This window comes from Crocuta crocuta, unplaced genomic scaffold, assembly GCF_008692635.1.
Source record: "Crocuta crocuta isolate KB4526 unplaced genomic scaffold, BGI_CrCroc_1.0 scaffold26, whole genome shotgun sequence".
Classification (NCBI taxonomy): Eukaryota; Metazoa; Chordata; class Mammalia; order Carnivora; family Hyaenidae; genus Crocuta; species Crocuta crocuta.
Genome location: NW_027532249.1, coordinates 10,658,000 through 10,673,962, shown reverse-complemented (window position 1 = coordinate 10,673,962; position 15,963 = coordinate 10,658,000).

Genomic DNA, 15,963 nt, shown 5'->3' with positions numbered 1-15,963 from the left:
TATAGATATGTGTACATATATATACACACCCATACAGACACACGTGTGTGTATATATAATTTTATATTATATTATATAAAATTATATAAAATATAAGTATATATTAAATATAATTATAATAAATATAATTATATATAATTATATGTAAATATAATTATATATAAAATTATATATATATAAAATTGTATACAACTTGCAAAATAATTTTATCCTTTTTTCTATATATAAAGAATATCTATGTGGGGCACCTGGGTGGTTCAGTGTTGGTTAAGCATTCAAGTCTTGATTTCGGTTTTGGCTCAGGTCATGATCTTCTGGTTCATAAGATCAAACCTCATATCAGTGTCTTTACTGACAGCCTGGAGCCTGCTTCGGCTTCGCTCTCTCTCCCTCTCTATCTGCCCCTCCTCTGCTGGTGTGTGCACACACTCTCTCTCAAAAATATAAAAATAAACATTTGGGGTACTTGGATGACTCAGTTGGTTAAGCATCTGACTTCAGCTCAGGTCATGATTTCATGTTTCACAGGTTTGGGTCCCACATCAGGCTCTGTCCTGACAGCTCAGAGCCTGGAACCTGCTTCCGATTCTGTGTCTCCCTGTCTCTCTGCCCCTTCCCCACTAGTGCTCTGTCTCTGCCTCTCTGTCTCTCAAAAATTAAAAAAAAAAAAGTAAAAATAAATAAATAAACATTTAAAAAATATATATCTGTGCATTATAGTCAATAATTTGCTTCGAGTACAGAGGTACTTCTTAGTTCCCCAAATTAAGAAACTAGCACATAGGACTAGGTATAATCATTGTTAGTTAACTCAATCGTAAAAGGTATGATCATCCTGCCCATTAAAAGCAGTGACCAAATTTGACCACAGGTAAAATTTTGTTTTTGGTTCATCCTTCCTATGTAGTTTAGTGGTCTCAAACAGTGTTTTGAAGCAAAAGAAACTATAATTGTAGCAGCTGAACAAGCAGTGAGGGAATATCAGAATATTAATGAACATTATTACAAATAGAGCAACCTCATAAGACTGATTTAGACTGATTTCTATCTATTGAATTTGAAATGTTAATTCACTGCCTTAATTACCTAAGGCCCACATAGCGAATAAAGGGGATTTTCCCCCTTATCTCTAACCACCATTCCATAACATACCAAATGAACTGAAATATAAATAGGAATGAAATAGAATATTTTAAAGATATAAAATCTATCAAATATATAAAGGCCTCTTTGCCTTACACCCTCTCTTTTTAAAAGTGCTTTAAGAAGTTAAGAAGCCATAAATCTCCATGGTCATGCATTTAGGAAATTGATATATCTTAGCTTAATGTAAAAATTGGCCTCTACTTTTCAAATATTTTAAAAGGCTAACAGACATAAGGAAAAATTTAAAAACTTCATGGAAGCAATTATCTTTAAAAGCTGGGATTTAATAAGAAAATTGTATTCTTATATAATTAGTAATGATTCTAAATGGATTTTAAACAGATTTAACAGATTTAAATAGATTCTACAGTTTTAGAGAAATGAATGAATGACTGGCCACAGAACCCTCTCCTAGTTGACAAGAAAAGAAGAGAAAAGGAGAGAGAGAATCAGGGATTTTCTGCAGATAAGCATACTGTTTTGCTCTTTTATTACTTTGCTATTTTTCCAAATAAGAATAACTTTTAAATTAGTCTAGAGAAGGAGAGACCTCACAAAGGTATCCAAGTTCTTATGTAATATGAAACTATTTGCCCAACACATTATTGCTAAGTGCTGTTCTGTGTCCAGTTAGGGGTTAATAAACCAAAGCACTAAAAGTCATAGACCTGATGGCCATCACAATACAATAGCTGGAAAAGGAAGAGTGCCCGATGCCTGGCAGCCTGGCAGATCCAAGTCTCCACCATGCTTATCTAAATAACAGCAGAAAAAAGCGGCCAATAATCAGTTGGGATTTCTAGAGTTCTTGGGCACTTGAAGGATAAAAGAAAAAATAAAATAAAATAAATAAAAGGTATAGAAGTGCTGTTCAAAATAGAATAAGAAACTGGAGCTAAATTAAGCAGGAATCAATGGCTCACTTTAGTCTTAGAAATAAACATTATTTAGTCTGATAAACTTATGAAATTTATTCTAGTATAGAAAGCTAACTGTATACGTATGCTAGCCTCAGTAATTTCTGTCTTGTATAGTTCTGGCCTCTTCACCTATGAAATCAAAGTCTGACACTTGTTGGCAGTTTGGCTCTAGACAGTCATTAATTCTCCATTCAAGTTAGCATACCTCAAAATCTTCTAAAGCAGTGAGGTTCCCATTAAAATTCCTTCCGCTTTGTCTCCTCCTCTGTTGTTTGGCTTTCATGTAAGTCTGTAGAACTACCATTTCTTCATTATTATGGAGAGCAGCAGAAGGTGGGATATTTGAGAGTAAAAATTAAAGAGGAAACATTTTACCATGTATGTGGGTTCCATAAAAAATGTTTATGACCAAATGGAATTTCATCTGATCTAAATGCTTTAGATTTAGAAAATCATATACCTGGGTTATCTATTCTGTGTCTTATATTTCAATTATTCAAATATTTTCTCTTTCTTGATTGTGCTTTGTATTTTCAAACCAAAATCTACTATGGCTAACCTGGATGTACTGCTTTACAAACTCAAAGAAGAAAATGTTTAAAGTTTTGAAAAAATTTCCCAATTATCAACTCAAGCCATCACCTACTTCATTAACCAAAATGTCTCTAATTTTCTCTTTAGTTGGTTCCACAGCAGTCCTTTATTAAGGCTATAATTCTTTAATCCAAATGTTGGTACAAGTTATTTTATATATGTCTATAAAAGTAAAACCACATTCTGGGTCACCTGGATGGCTCAATTGGTTAAGCATCTGACTTCAGCTCAGGCCATGATCTCATGGTCCTTGAGTTGGAACCCTGCCTTGGGCTCTGTGCTAACAGCTTAGAGCCTGGAACTTGCTTTGGATTCTGAGTGTGTGTCTCTCTCTGCCCCTTGCCTGCTCTCTCTTTCTCTCAAAAATAAATAAACGTCAAAAAAAAAAGTAAAACCACATTCTATGTGTGCTGACTTTAGCCACAGGGCCCTATGCTGGGATTTCAGGCCTTTATACTGCCACCTCAAAGGGTGGCCTTCTAGTAGCTTACCAATCAAGGCTGGTCTCAGATAGATGATTCCCTTTAAACTCATCCACCACAACAACATTTTCCTTTCTTTCTTTTTTTTTTTTTTAAATTTTTTTTTTTAATGTTTTATTTATTTCTAGGAGAGAGAGAGAGAGAGAGACAGCGTGAGCAGGGGAGGGTCAGAGAGAGAGGGAGTCACAGACTGAAACAGGCTCCAGGCTCTGAGCTGGCAGTCAGCAAAGAGCCCGATGCAGGGCTCGAACCCATGAACCGCAAGATCATGACCTGAGCGAAAGTCGGACGCTTAACCGACTAAGCCACCCAGGCGCCCCCAACATTTTCCTTTCAAACCCTGAAATACTAAGGGATCTGATTACTTTCTCGTCATTTGGAAGATGAGGCTTTCAAATGACCTCTGAAAGAAAACAAAACCAAAATCCCTCTAGAAAGGTAGTGTTCATCACTTAGGAGGATCCCAATATGATTTTTTTTGAATATTTCTTTCTGGAAAAATAAAACTGAAAATATTTGTTGGGGCATCCTACATCACAAAGAAACTATTATAACTGCATTGATTGGAGATCTAACAATTTATTTAGTTTCACTATGAGGAAACCCAACCAAAATATTTTATTGTGATCAACACAATAGAGCCACTAATTATTAAAGTGGCATTAAAGACATTTACTCACCTTATAATTTTTTAAATTTATTTATTTATTTTGATACAGAGAGAGAGAGCACAGGCAGGGAAGGGCAGAGAGAAAAAGAGAGAGAATTTCAAGCAGGCTCTGTGTGGCAGGCACAGAGCCTGATACAGGGCTCAAACTCACAAACTGTGAGATCATGACCTGAGTCGAAACCAAGAGTCAGACACTTAAGCCACTGTGCCACCCAGGTGCCCCAGATTTAACTTATAACTTATATTAACTTATTAATTTATATTAAAATAAAATGTGGTTACAATATTCTGAAATTAGATACCTATTACTTGATTTAGGGTGCTCAATGGACATTTATTGTTCTACATTTTGCACATTGACTCACTATATATTTACTTTGAATTTTACACATTGGATGAATCTGGGTCTTGATATGATGTGATATATTATTAAAAATACTTTTAAGAGTGTTAACTATGTGCCAGGGACTTGAGAAAGAATAAAATAATTTTTGTTTAAATGTTTAGGTGTTTGGGATATAATAGGGAACTAAAGAGACAAAAATCCATGCCCTCATGGAGCTTCTAATATAGTCATTTATACTTTTCCTTGAATGGTGTCCTTTTAAAGCATGGTCTGTGATCTCCTATATGACCCTAAGTACTCATAAGTCCCTGTTCATAAATGATGAGATTGTACTCATTGCTGTGTAAGAGCATATTCTAAAGTGTAAGTCACAAGTAGCATCCTATGGGTAGAATTTGAGATTACTTAAATTTCAGAACATTGGTTACAGAGGAACAGCACTACTGTTCAAAAACAGTCATCGCCAACTATTACATTAATCATTTTGATGTTGCTCCAGTTTCATCTTCTGAGGAAAGCTGAGGGGACTGAAATATGGAAATGCCGCCAAGTAGGTGACTCAAAGGTGCCAAATACACAGTGAATGCCATTTGCCACTATTTTGAAACATACTTGTTAAGGAAGGGTAAAATCTCTTATAGACGTTATCATCTTTCACAAGTAGCTTTTAGCAATTTCTTTAAAATGTCTGATAGATATAGTGGTGAATGAATGAGGTAAAGGGGATCTTGGGCTTCAGAAGTGTGTATCCCAGTTGAAGCTGCTCATACCTTCTTCTTCAGCCCACTAAGAGATAGTAAGATAATTCTTGTTTAAAGGAAACTCAGCTAATTCCATCTTATTCTTCATGCTGTTAGTTAGAGATCTGTCTTCAGCCTTTTGACTAAATAAAACTGCAGAAGAAATAATTTATTTTAACAAGTTCCCAAACACATTTTGCTAGAGCTGTTATTCTCATAACAGCATTAAGATCCAAGAAAATAAAGCATGAGTCTGTGGCCTTTCAATATTATTTGTTTTCCCAGAATGATGGATATTTATATTTGAAAGGTTCTGTACTAGAGAGAAATCAACATATTTATATAATCTTCAAAAAGGATAACTGGGGTCAAAGTTAAGGAGCTTTAAAAACCACTGTGAGGAAAAATATCTGCAATTTTCAATCCTATTGAAAATAGGAAAAGATTATTGGGTATTGTCTCAGTGTTGGCCTTGTACCTCTGATTAACTTTATAATGGCTGCGGTATTTTACAACTCCATTGGAACAGAGGTAATTTGAAGATTTTTGTCTGGTAGAGATGTAAATAATTTCATTATGTAGGACAGATAAAACCCCAAATTAGAGTACATTGTAACCAGTGTTCTACCAAACTCACCTATTTTATTTTAACATTGCATTGCTAATCTGCAATATGAACTTTCTCAATGCTCTTTAGGCCAGTTTTTACCATCTTCTGGTTTTTCATCAATGTAATGGGCTTAACATAATCTTGGATATAAAATCATGTTATATTTGTATAAAAACTATGTTTTTTAGCCTTTAAAAAAGTATTCTTTAACAATAGTTAGATGGTTTTTACTTACTACCCATTCTCTTTATTTTAATGGGTCTTGTAATCCTTTTTTAAGGGGCTTGAAACTAGACATAATTTAATGAATTCTGGACTGCAAACCTAGTCCTGCCACTGACTATTTATCTGACCCTGAGTAACTCAAAATTCCTCATCCCAAAATGGTGAAATTGTACAGGCTAGTGTATAAGTGTGAATTCTAAAAAGTAAGTAATGAGTAGCTTTGCATGGGTACAATTTGAGACTTAATTCTTAATTTTAGAACATTAGTTGCAAAGGATAAACATGACTGTTCATTGGCTAGTAAGGCTTTATTTCCTCAGAAGCACATATATGTGGAGAAATTCAAAATATATTAGCAAGAGCCCTATACAAGTAATTTGAACATTTGAGAATCACTCCTTGCTTTTATGCTGTTTTCTGCACAGTGTACTCCAATTCCTCCAGCTTGAACCAGTAGCTTCCTCCTGCATAACTACAGTTGTACTTTATATATAAATAGATATCTTTAGTATATACCTATGTATGTCTTTATATATTACATATATCTTCTATATCTGATTTTTTTCTGTATACCCCCATCTACTCAATTACAAATAGGAAGCAATGGAAACATGTAGTTCTAACATGACTGTACTTTTCAGACAGAGTTAACTTGGGATCTTCTATTATTTCTCTGTCTCTTTGTATAAATTAATATAGACACTGGGAAGATACAAAGAAATATCAACAATGGCTATTTTTCTGGGAGATAAGGAATATAAGCTACTTTCATAAGCATTAGAAGATAGAATATTTTTTGAGTTAAAACAAATAAAAATAAAACAAACAGATAAAACATCAAAGGGCTCCCTTTTGATACAAGGCAAAATCTGAACTTCTTAGAGGTCATGTCATTCCCATCATCTGGATCCAGCTATATGTCCAAACTCTGCTCTCATCATTTTTTCCAATAAATTCTATTCTACAATTACACTGGAATTTTGTGGTCTCCTGAGCATGTCATATAATTTCATACCATTGTGACTTGAATCGTATTGTTCTATTGGCCTGAAAATATTTCTCACCATCTTCACTTGAAAAAATAATCAACATGAAAGCCCAAACCAAAGTGTGAGTATCTTTATGAAGCTATTTTCTGCTCTCAACTTAAAAATATAGCACAGCCTAAAGGTGAATTGTGTAGTTTTTAAAAGCATATAGCCTCTCCAGAGTAAGAAATGTCTTACCTCTTTGTATCCTCTGGGATTAAAGTAATAAAAAATAATAACTATAACAATAATGATAAATGAATAAGTGGATAAATATAAATCATGCCATAAACTTTTTTAGTAAGGACTGGCTACCTACTTACAGTTCACTATAGGCTGTTTAAACAATAATCTTCTGTCTACTTCCTATCTCTAATTTATTATTGGACTATACATTCTACAGTATACATGATCACATACTTTCCTCTTCCTTTCATGGTTTCATCTTTGTTCAATTGCTCACAAGTTTTCTAACAATCATTCTGTTTCCTGGTTAGTATTCCAGTTCCTTTAGAAGAATTCTGTTTTTCTGAGGTCTTGCACAATTTCTCATTTCCCTCTATCTCAAGAATAACCTTCCTCTATAGGACTCTCTCTTCCAAATACCCTTTGCCTGATTATGGAATGAATGCATAGTATCCTGGACAAAACAGCTCTTCAAGTGTTGATTCCATATAGCTGTTAGAGTCAATTTAGTCAGTACTTTCCTCCCACCTGACTTCCCAGTCACATATATCTAAGTTTGATAAACTTCTTTCTGTGTAAGAGCAATGATTCTCAATGGCAAAGGGAGCTAGAGAGAGTATATGAGATGGTTTCATTTAAGGGAAGATCTATCACTATTTGCTAACTAACCCACCACCTACTAAATCCAATCCTTATTCTGACATGTCTTTTTCCCTTCTCCCAGGGCAGAAGTAGTCCTTAGTAGCTATTAGAAAATTAATATGAGAGGAGGTGCAGTACTTGGGAAAGGAGCAAATCCCTCTTCAGGATAATGGAAAGAAAAAGAATAAGTGAATTGAAACTGAATGTGTCCACTTACCAGCCACAGAAAGGTTGAGATCAGATCTACAGGTCTTTCTTTAGACTTAATCGGATTATAGTTAGAGAATAATGAAGTCGAGTTACAATTATTAGGGTTAAAGTTAAGGAAAAAGGAAAACACTAAGATTTCTGCTTTCACGATTGTTAAAAGTAATAAATAGAATTGATAAAGTATCTGCTATTTAAAAGGAGCTTTATATTCATTATGTTTTCTTGTTAAAACTAGCAAGGATGGTGGTATTATTTTTCATTGTACAGATAAGTAAACTGACCTTTAGGAAAGGCAAGTCTCCAGAGCCACACAGAGAGGAAAAGAGATCCATGATGCAGACCTAGATTCATTTCTACTCTTCTGCTTACTCTGTGTTTCCCATAGTACAGCCAAATTTATGCTAAGATTGATGGTATTCCTAACCTTCAGGTATGATGAGTTTAGTCTAGGTCACAGACATAACAAGAAAAGAAAGTGGAGTCTATATGTTTAGATTGTCCTACTAATAAAGTTGCCTCAAACATTTTGGTGAGAATGAGTGGTTAATTAGCCAAATTTAAGTGATTAGTGATAGGAAAAATACTGAAGTCAGATGACTAAAATTTAAGGCCATAAACACAGACATCTCTGACTATTTTCTGGGCTGACAATATTCATATGCATAGTCACTGATGGATTTCCTTGGCTTGCTACTTGGTTTACCTTAAAGTGTTTCAGTTTATTACCAATGATTCCTCCCATACACTGATAGCTAACACTTAATGAATTTTGCCCTGGGCCAGGGACTGGCCTAACACATAAATTTTCTCATTTAATGCTTATAAAAGACTTATAAGTTGGATAATATTATTATCTCTACCTTATTTATTCTATAAAGGAGGCTCAGAGATGAAGTAACTTGTCTAAGACTTTACAGACAAAACTATATTGAGGGCCCACTATTGATTCACAGCACCAGTGGGTTAAATCATATACATTTCAAACATTAGGATAATGTCATCTCATTTGAAAAGAAATGTCACTTATAAAGCAAATACACTGAAACCACCATCCTATGAGCAAAATTAGAACATGATGAAGAATAGTTCAGCAAAAATTATACGCCTAGAAGGTTGCTTTGGGTGGAATTTTTTTAATACCACTATGAATGCCAGAGTGGTAGACACTTTCAGCTATTTAAGTAAAGGCATCTTTACATAAAACCAAACCATGCATATGAAAATGCTATAATTTATAAAACATTGCATATGCACTGGTCAGTTACAGTGTAACTGGTCAGTCTCTCAGTGTGATTGGGCCAATTTTACAGTTCACAGCAGGAACAGTGGTTGTATCCATGGCAACAGGTACTATAAATCCTATGCATTGTTATGAACTCTCCAGGCTTAGAGATTTCATTCATCCAGGTTAACAAAAACAGATTTACTCACATTTAAGCAAATAAACAAATGTAAGTCTTTCCATCAATATAAAAAGTGATTCAATAACTTAATGTTTGTTTTTTGTTTGCCTGTTTTATATGTGAAAAATATATGTAAAATATTTTAAGGATTTTTGAGTAAAAGTATTTTTCTTTTATACTCAAATTCATCTCATTCTACCTAAAATTTAGTTTACTTAATTTCAGATATGCTTGATTGCTCTTGACTTTTAAAATATTAAAGTGGATTCAATTTCTGACATCAATTATTTTCACTGGTTTCTTGTGTGGAGTAAAAGTACACCGCAAAAATGTAATTTAAGTGCTATTGCCAATTAGCCTTCATGTCCAGTTACAGACTCAAAGTAGAATATTTTCTTAAATTTTAATAGTCTTGTTTTGAAAATCACATTTCTCAAATGATATTATTTAGTTATTGAAAATGTTATATATCATGATGTCAGTAATACATGTTGGTTTCTCCTTTCTGCTTTTCAGATGCTATCCACTTATGAGTAGATAAATAGGGGCACATGAGGACAAGGGGCCCTTGAATATACTGGGTTCCTCCCTAACACCTTCGGGAAAAAACTCATCAGCTATATTCTTGAGAATTCTATAGCAAAAATCCACTTGCAATACCTCCAAGAATTCTTGTATTATGCTAACCACCTGGCTTATCTATCTAAAGTTCTAGATAGGGAGAGGAATAGGGGAAGATTGGAGACAGAAGGGGAAAGCATATCTTTACATCTATGTAATTATTTTTTCTATGCAAGGGCAAAGCAACATTTAAAATTTTTACCTGGTGGGGCACCTTGGTGGCTCAGTTGGTTAAGTGCCCAACTTCAGCTCAGGTCATGATCTCACAGTCCATGAATTCGAATCCCACATCAGGCTCTGTGCTGACAGCTCAGAGCCTGGAGCCTGCTTAAGATCCTGTGTCTCCTCCTCTCTCTGCCCCTCCCCTGCTCACACTCTCTCTTTCTCTCAAAAATAAGTAAATATTAAAAAATAAATTTTAAGAAAATAATGTTTTTACCTGTAAAGCTTGTACAGCTTTTTAATAGTTTCTTTCTTATTTTATGTAGATTTTCGTTTCCTCTGATAGGAAATTACTTAATATCACTTTGATTATGACTGTTTAAAATGAGAATTTCAGAGGAAGGAATGCAGAAAGGGAGGGAGGGAGGCAGGGAGAAAAGGTTTTCTCTACCCTCAGGTGACCTGAGGAGGAGAATGGAAACTGTGGAGCAATAAGAAAATCTTCCTTCACACATCCCATGTCCAAGCTTCCCAAATCAGGGAAAGAGGGAAGGGTCTACAAGTTAGCAGAGGCAGGGAGGCCATGAAAAGACAGTAGCTATAGATTAGTTTCTCAGGTTGTCTTGTTGCTGTCCTAGACCTGAGGCCGCCAGAGAGTATGGAAATCTGGGTGATAGCAAATGGCTTCAGCAGTGATTCAAGGAGCCCAGCTGCAACTGAAGAGAAAATTCTTAACCTGACAAAGGCCTCCTTTGTTACCAATTTGCATTTTTTCTATCAATTTGCAATAATTCCTTTTCCATTTGACAAGGGCTGTGGTTACAATGTTTTTAAGTATGGGTTGATGGATGTAGAAATGACGAATTAGAAAATAGTTGTATTAGTTAACAAACTACAGGTTAACTAAAAATCTTTAGCAAAATTGAGAATTGCAATAAAGCTCAGGAGGGAAATCGATCAAGACATAAAGGTGTAGGGTGCAGAGGCAGTGGATGGAGGGACCCTCAGGGAGATGGAATCTGCACTGGAAGCTCCACCCTGGGTGAGAGTTTGAATAGAGGGACTGAAAGTCCAGGTTCCAGTTCACAGTTTGCATGTCAAATTCTATCCACTCCCCAAGCACCCTGAGGACCAGAGCAGTGCAGTCCCCAAATGGCCCATTGTGTGAATTTCATGAGATCCTGACTGCTTAGCACTTTCAACGTTCTAAGGAGGCCTTTCCAGACTCCCAGCTCAACATTTCAATCTCTACAACAATGCAAGTTACACACTACTCTGGACATTTAATGAGAGAAGAAACTGGGGCCCTAGAGAAGTCCAGTATGAGCCATGATTGATAGGAGTTCAAGGCAGACACCTTACCCACACTGTATAGCCTCTGAACAATGCTCTTGGTGCATCTAAAGTTGGAAGCAAGGAATCTCTGATGCATTCTTCCCTTAAAAAGGAACTCATTTTCAATGAAAAAGACATTCTATGAATATATTCATTCACCTTCTGTCAATTCTATAAAACACATATTTGCTATTGACTTAAAAAAAAGAATTCAAGCCACTTTGCCCCACACACTACTTTCTTCGTTATAGCTGTTGATATAGCTATATATAAACAAATAAAATTAAATTAAAAGATAAAAATTCATGCCAGATATAAGTTAATGTTAAATCTTAAGTAGAAGATACAATATTGGCATAAATATAATCATATATGCTATCCTGAGATAATTTTTATATTGTAAGAGGGGTGTGTGTGTGTGTGTGTATACATGAAATTACGGCAGATACTGGGGCATGAGAAGGTCTCATTGGTAATTGAGGAAAAAAACCCTTAAAATTAAGTAACTGCATTGATAGTGTTCAAAATATGGTAAAGTGATCATACATTCTATATTTTAAACATCTTATAATGTTATTTGTCAATTATACCTCAATAAAGCTGAAAACATGTAGTAAAATTAAACAGCGATATAAAATGTGAAGGAAATGCATGTAAGTAAAATTAAAAAAACCCTCAAGAATTGCCAAAGATTTAAACTTTGTACTAGGCTGTTATTTGCCTGTTAATTTTAGCAAAAGATTATGAGCTTGTGACAATTAAGAATGAAGTAGTTTATTTTTTTCTTTTGTGTCTGTCTCCCCCACCTTTAATCTTAGCACAATGACTGACATAAAAGACACACAATAATGCTTAATAATTAAGTAATTGATTGATGTGAGCTAATAATTTAGATTTATCAACCTAAAGTTAAAAATAAGTTCTGTCAGACTTTCACTAACTCCAAATACTTTCCCAGAGACAAAAGATGGCTATCAGATAGAAGAAAAATATCCTTAGTCGGTGGTTTATCAGTACATTCAATGATGCTTAGGACATATTTGAAGTCTTAGAATATCTGACATATCAGAGAACGTAGGAGAATACTTATACGTAAATACAAATGTCTGCAGAAGCCAAACATATGTTTGCCTGAAAACAGAAGTTTTTATACCATTAAATATTTAGTCTAAACAGTAAGATGACTATTAAGAGGAAGACTTCAGTCAAAGTAGGTATGGAGAAAAATGGCTAATAGCATTTTTACCTTTTTTGAACCAAACATGAAAAAAAGCAGAATTATCATTTTTTTCCATGGAGTATTTTTTTCTAAAGCTAAAATTAGTTTCAACCTCTGTCAGTATTGTTATCATGTTCCCTTGCAAACTCAGAGCTGTTAACTGGGCAAATTCTTAGGGGTTCTCAGTTACCTCTATCAAACATGGATGCTCATTCTCCATTTTCAGATAGCATTAGCTCTCAGCTAAGTCTTTATTTCAGATGGAATGGTTCTCTAACTGTTGTGATGAAGAAAAATTGCTGAAGGCATTGTGTAGCTTGCTGCTCTCTGGTGTTTTATCAGTCTGCTAGTGTCTGATGCTTTCCTTTCAGTGGAAAAAGAATGTTGGTAAAAAGCATAAAACCCACAAGTTGTCTAACTTTTTACAGTATTTGAGATTTCAAAGTATACAATGCCTGGGAAGCAAGCAACACTGTGTTCCTTACCTATAAATTTGCAGGACTCTGATTTATCTAAAGGACTTCAGCATTCCTTGAGCTGTGGTCCCACAGAACAGTCAATCTATCCAATATAACACCTTTTTTTTTTTTTTGCAAGAATACTGGGCTTTTCTAGGAAAAGTAACAATTTCTTTCACTGAGTGCAGGTGGGGTGAGGCACTTAAGAGAAATGTCTCACTATAGTTTTCACAGATGAAGGAGACCCAGGACATGAAAAGGGAACTCCCAGTTCTCGTCACCAATCCTAACACAGGTGGGAGGCTGCTCCCATGAGAGTGTGGCAGTTTGGAGGTGGCTGTTGGCAGGAAGAAAGGGGTGAATAGAGTGACTTTCATCCCTATGTTGCAGAAAGTTTTCATCAGCCTAATGAAAATAATAATAGCAATGCCAATTCCTGCCAGATGTAGTAGGCTTCTTGGGACAATGAGGTAAATCAGTGCATTCATTAATACCTGGGCCTATCATTGTTCTAAAACCAGGTCCTCAGCTACACGCTTCCAAGAGTTGGGAGGGTGGGATGCAGGCATCTGAAATAGGCATCATATAATAAGCTGGAGGCAATAACACAATCAAATACATTACTATTACTAGTCTGGCCCACAGACCAGCAGCACAGTCACTAACCGAGTGCATTTTAGACATGAAGAATCACCGCTCCTGGCTCCACAAAGCCTTATAGAAACATAATTTGCATTTCAACAAACATAATTCCTTCCCATGTGACTTGTATGTATAGTACAGTTCAAGATGCACTAACTCATGGCATTCAAAGGACTGGGCAAGCTCAGATATGGCTTAAGAGTGTTACCTTGTAGAAACATGAGATCCAGTAAGCAGAATCCAGCAAGGGAAAAGTTGTTAAGGGGCATCAATGATTCTGGAAAACAAAAGGACATTTTGATGACAGCCATATTGCCCAGTAACAATATGAAGCCCACACCCTGAGGACTGGTGGAGTCTGAGCTGGGGTGGGTTTGAGTGGAAAGCGGAGGCTAAGAAGGGCACAATGCAGCTCTCTTTTCAGTAGGTGGTCAAGTTCTTAGGAAGGCTGGACTTCAAGTCAAGGCTTTAATACTAAGCAAGGAATTAGGATGCTAGTTAGAAAAATATGTAGCCTTAGTGCCAACCTATTGATTTGAATACTTGAGCTGAGAGGATTTTGAATTTGAGAATCTTGAAATTCAGAGTCTATTCAAACACCACAAAAAGCCTCTCTTTATTGTCACACCTGACCTATTCATAGCAACTCTTAGATCCACTATTGATCAAAAGGTGTTGTTGAATCTCCTGATCCACTTTTTACTCTAATAAGAACTACCTCTCCAACTGGAAGATAGGGTTCACAGGATTTGTGGAGGGAAAGGGAAAGAGAAGCAAGGAGGGCAGGGGATAATAAAATTTTTCCCCCACCCCTTAATCCTTCCAGATGGATTATAGACCACCATTTCTCCTGAAATGTACTTGTATAAGTTACCGCCAGTCCTGGGTTGTGAGCTCTTCTTTGTCATGTTCTTATTTTCTGACATATCTAGAAGAAACATTCAAATTTAATTCCATGATAGTATTCCAGGAAAAAAGGGCAGAGGCAAACTCAGAGAAAAAAGGGGGAGAAAACCCAAGTTGATTTAATTTTTTTACTATTTTTCTGCTTCTTGTCAGAAATCTAGATACACAATGTTTGGTTAAAAACACACACACACAAAATCCAAAATCTAAGGACATTTCAAGTCCTAAAATACGGCCATGGAAACTAAATACAAGTGAAAATGATATCTGTATGTCTGTTTATACCTTTGGGACATCTATGTTTTATTTTGTTTTTTTTTTTTTTTTAATACTATAAGACAGGGCAATTCCTCATTCCTCGTGTATTTATTTGCTTGTTTTATAATCTCTGTAAAATGATTCCACTGAGAAAATTCCAATTCCATGGGAACATGACCAAACAAAATTATTCCTCATTCTAGTTCAGAGATGGGGTTCTGAATTCAATTTGATCTAAAGGTTATTTCATTTCAAAAGTCACTGAAAAAATAAATAAATTATACATTTCCCATTGCTATTTTAAATGTTGCAATTGACTCTTTGAAAATCATATTTTCATTTAGTAGTACATTCTAGTAAATGGTAGGTTTTGAAAACCTCAGAAGTTAGAATCCATAATGTGCTGGTTCATACAAAGGAAGTTTTACAGGTAAATGAAAAGGAAATAAGAATATTTGAATACTGGGTGATGGAGTTACTGGATATGGTTTGCAGAAATCTGCACAACTTCTAACACTTAGTAGATATATACTCAACATACGCGGGCACACACACACACACACACCCTAGCTTTTCATTTGCCTTGGCAAACCTCTGCTCTTTACCCTAAATAACCTTTAGATTCATACAATGGTCCTGGTTCTTGCTTAAATATGTATTGGGGGATGTCACAAAAAAGGCAAAGGACAGGAATGTTTTTGTGTTTATATGAGCCAATAATTTTGGAGGATGACTTCTATTCCACCTGTTCTCCTGTGTCAGTGGCCCTATTAGTGTGTCTTTTAGATTTTGCCAATCAATTATGTTTTTCAACTTAAAAAAATCAGTTAATAAAACCCAATGTGGACAATAACAAAAAGTTTGAAGTATTTGTCTGAAAGAGACTAATAAGGCCGACTCCTTTATTAGTGTGGAACATGGATATGAAGAAAGGATCAGTAGCATGTTAAAGACAACTTGGTATATTAAATGCATTAACTCCAGAATCAGACTAGTAAGCTTTGGTTCTACTTCTGCTTCTCCCATTTTGTGTGTGTTCTTTGCTAGTTTCTTAATTTCTACCAATATTAATTTCATCATCTATAAAACAGATATAATGATGGTACTTCCCTCACAGGTGTAAAGATTTAAGCCAATTAATACATATAAAGTATCTAACA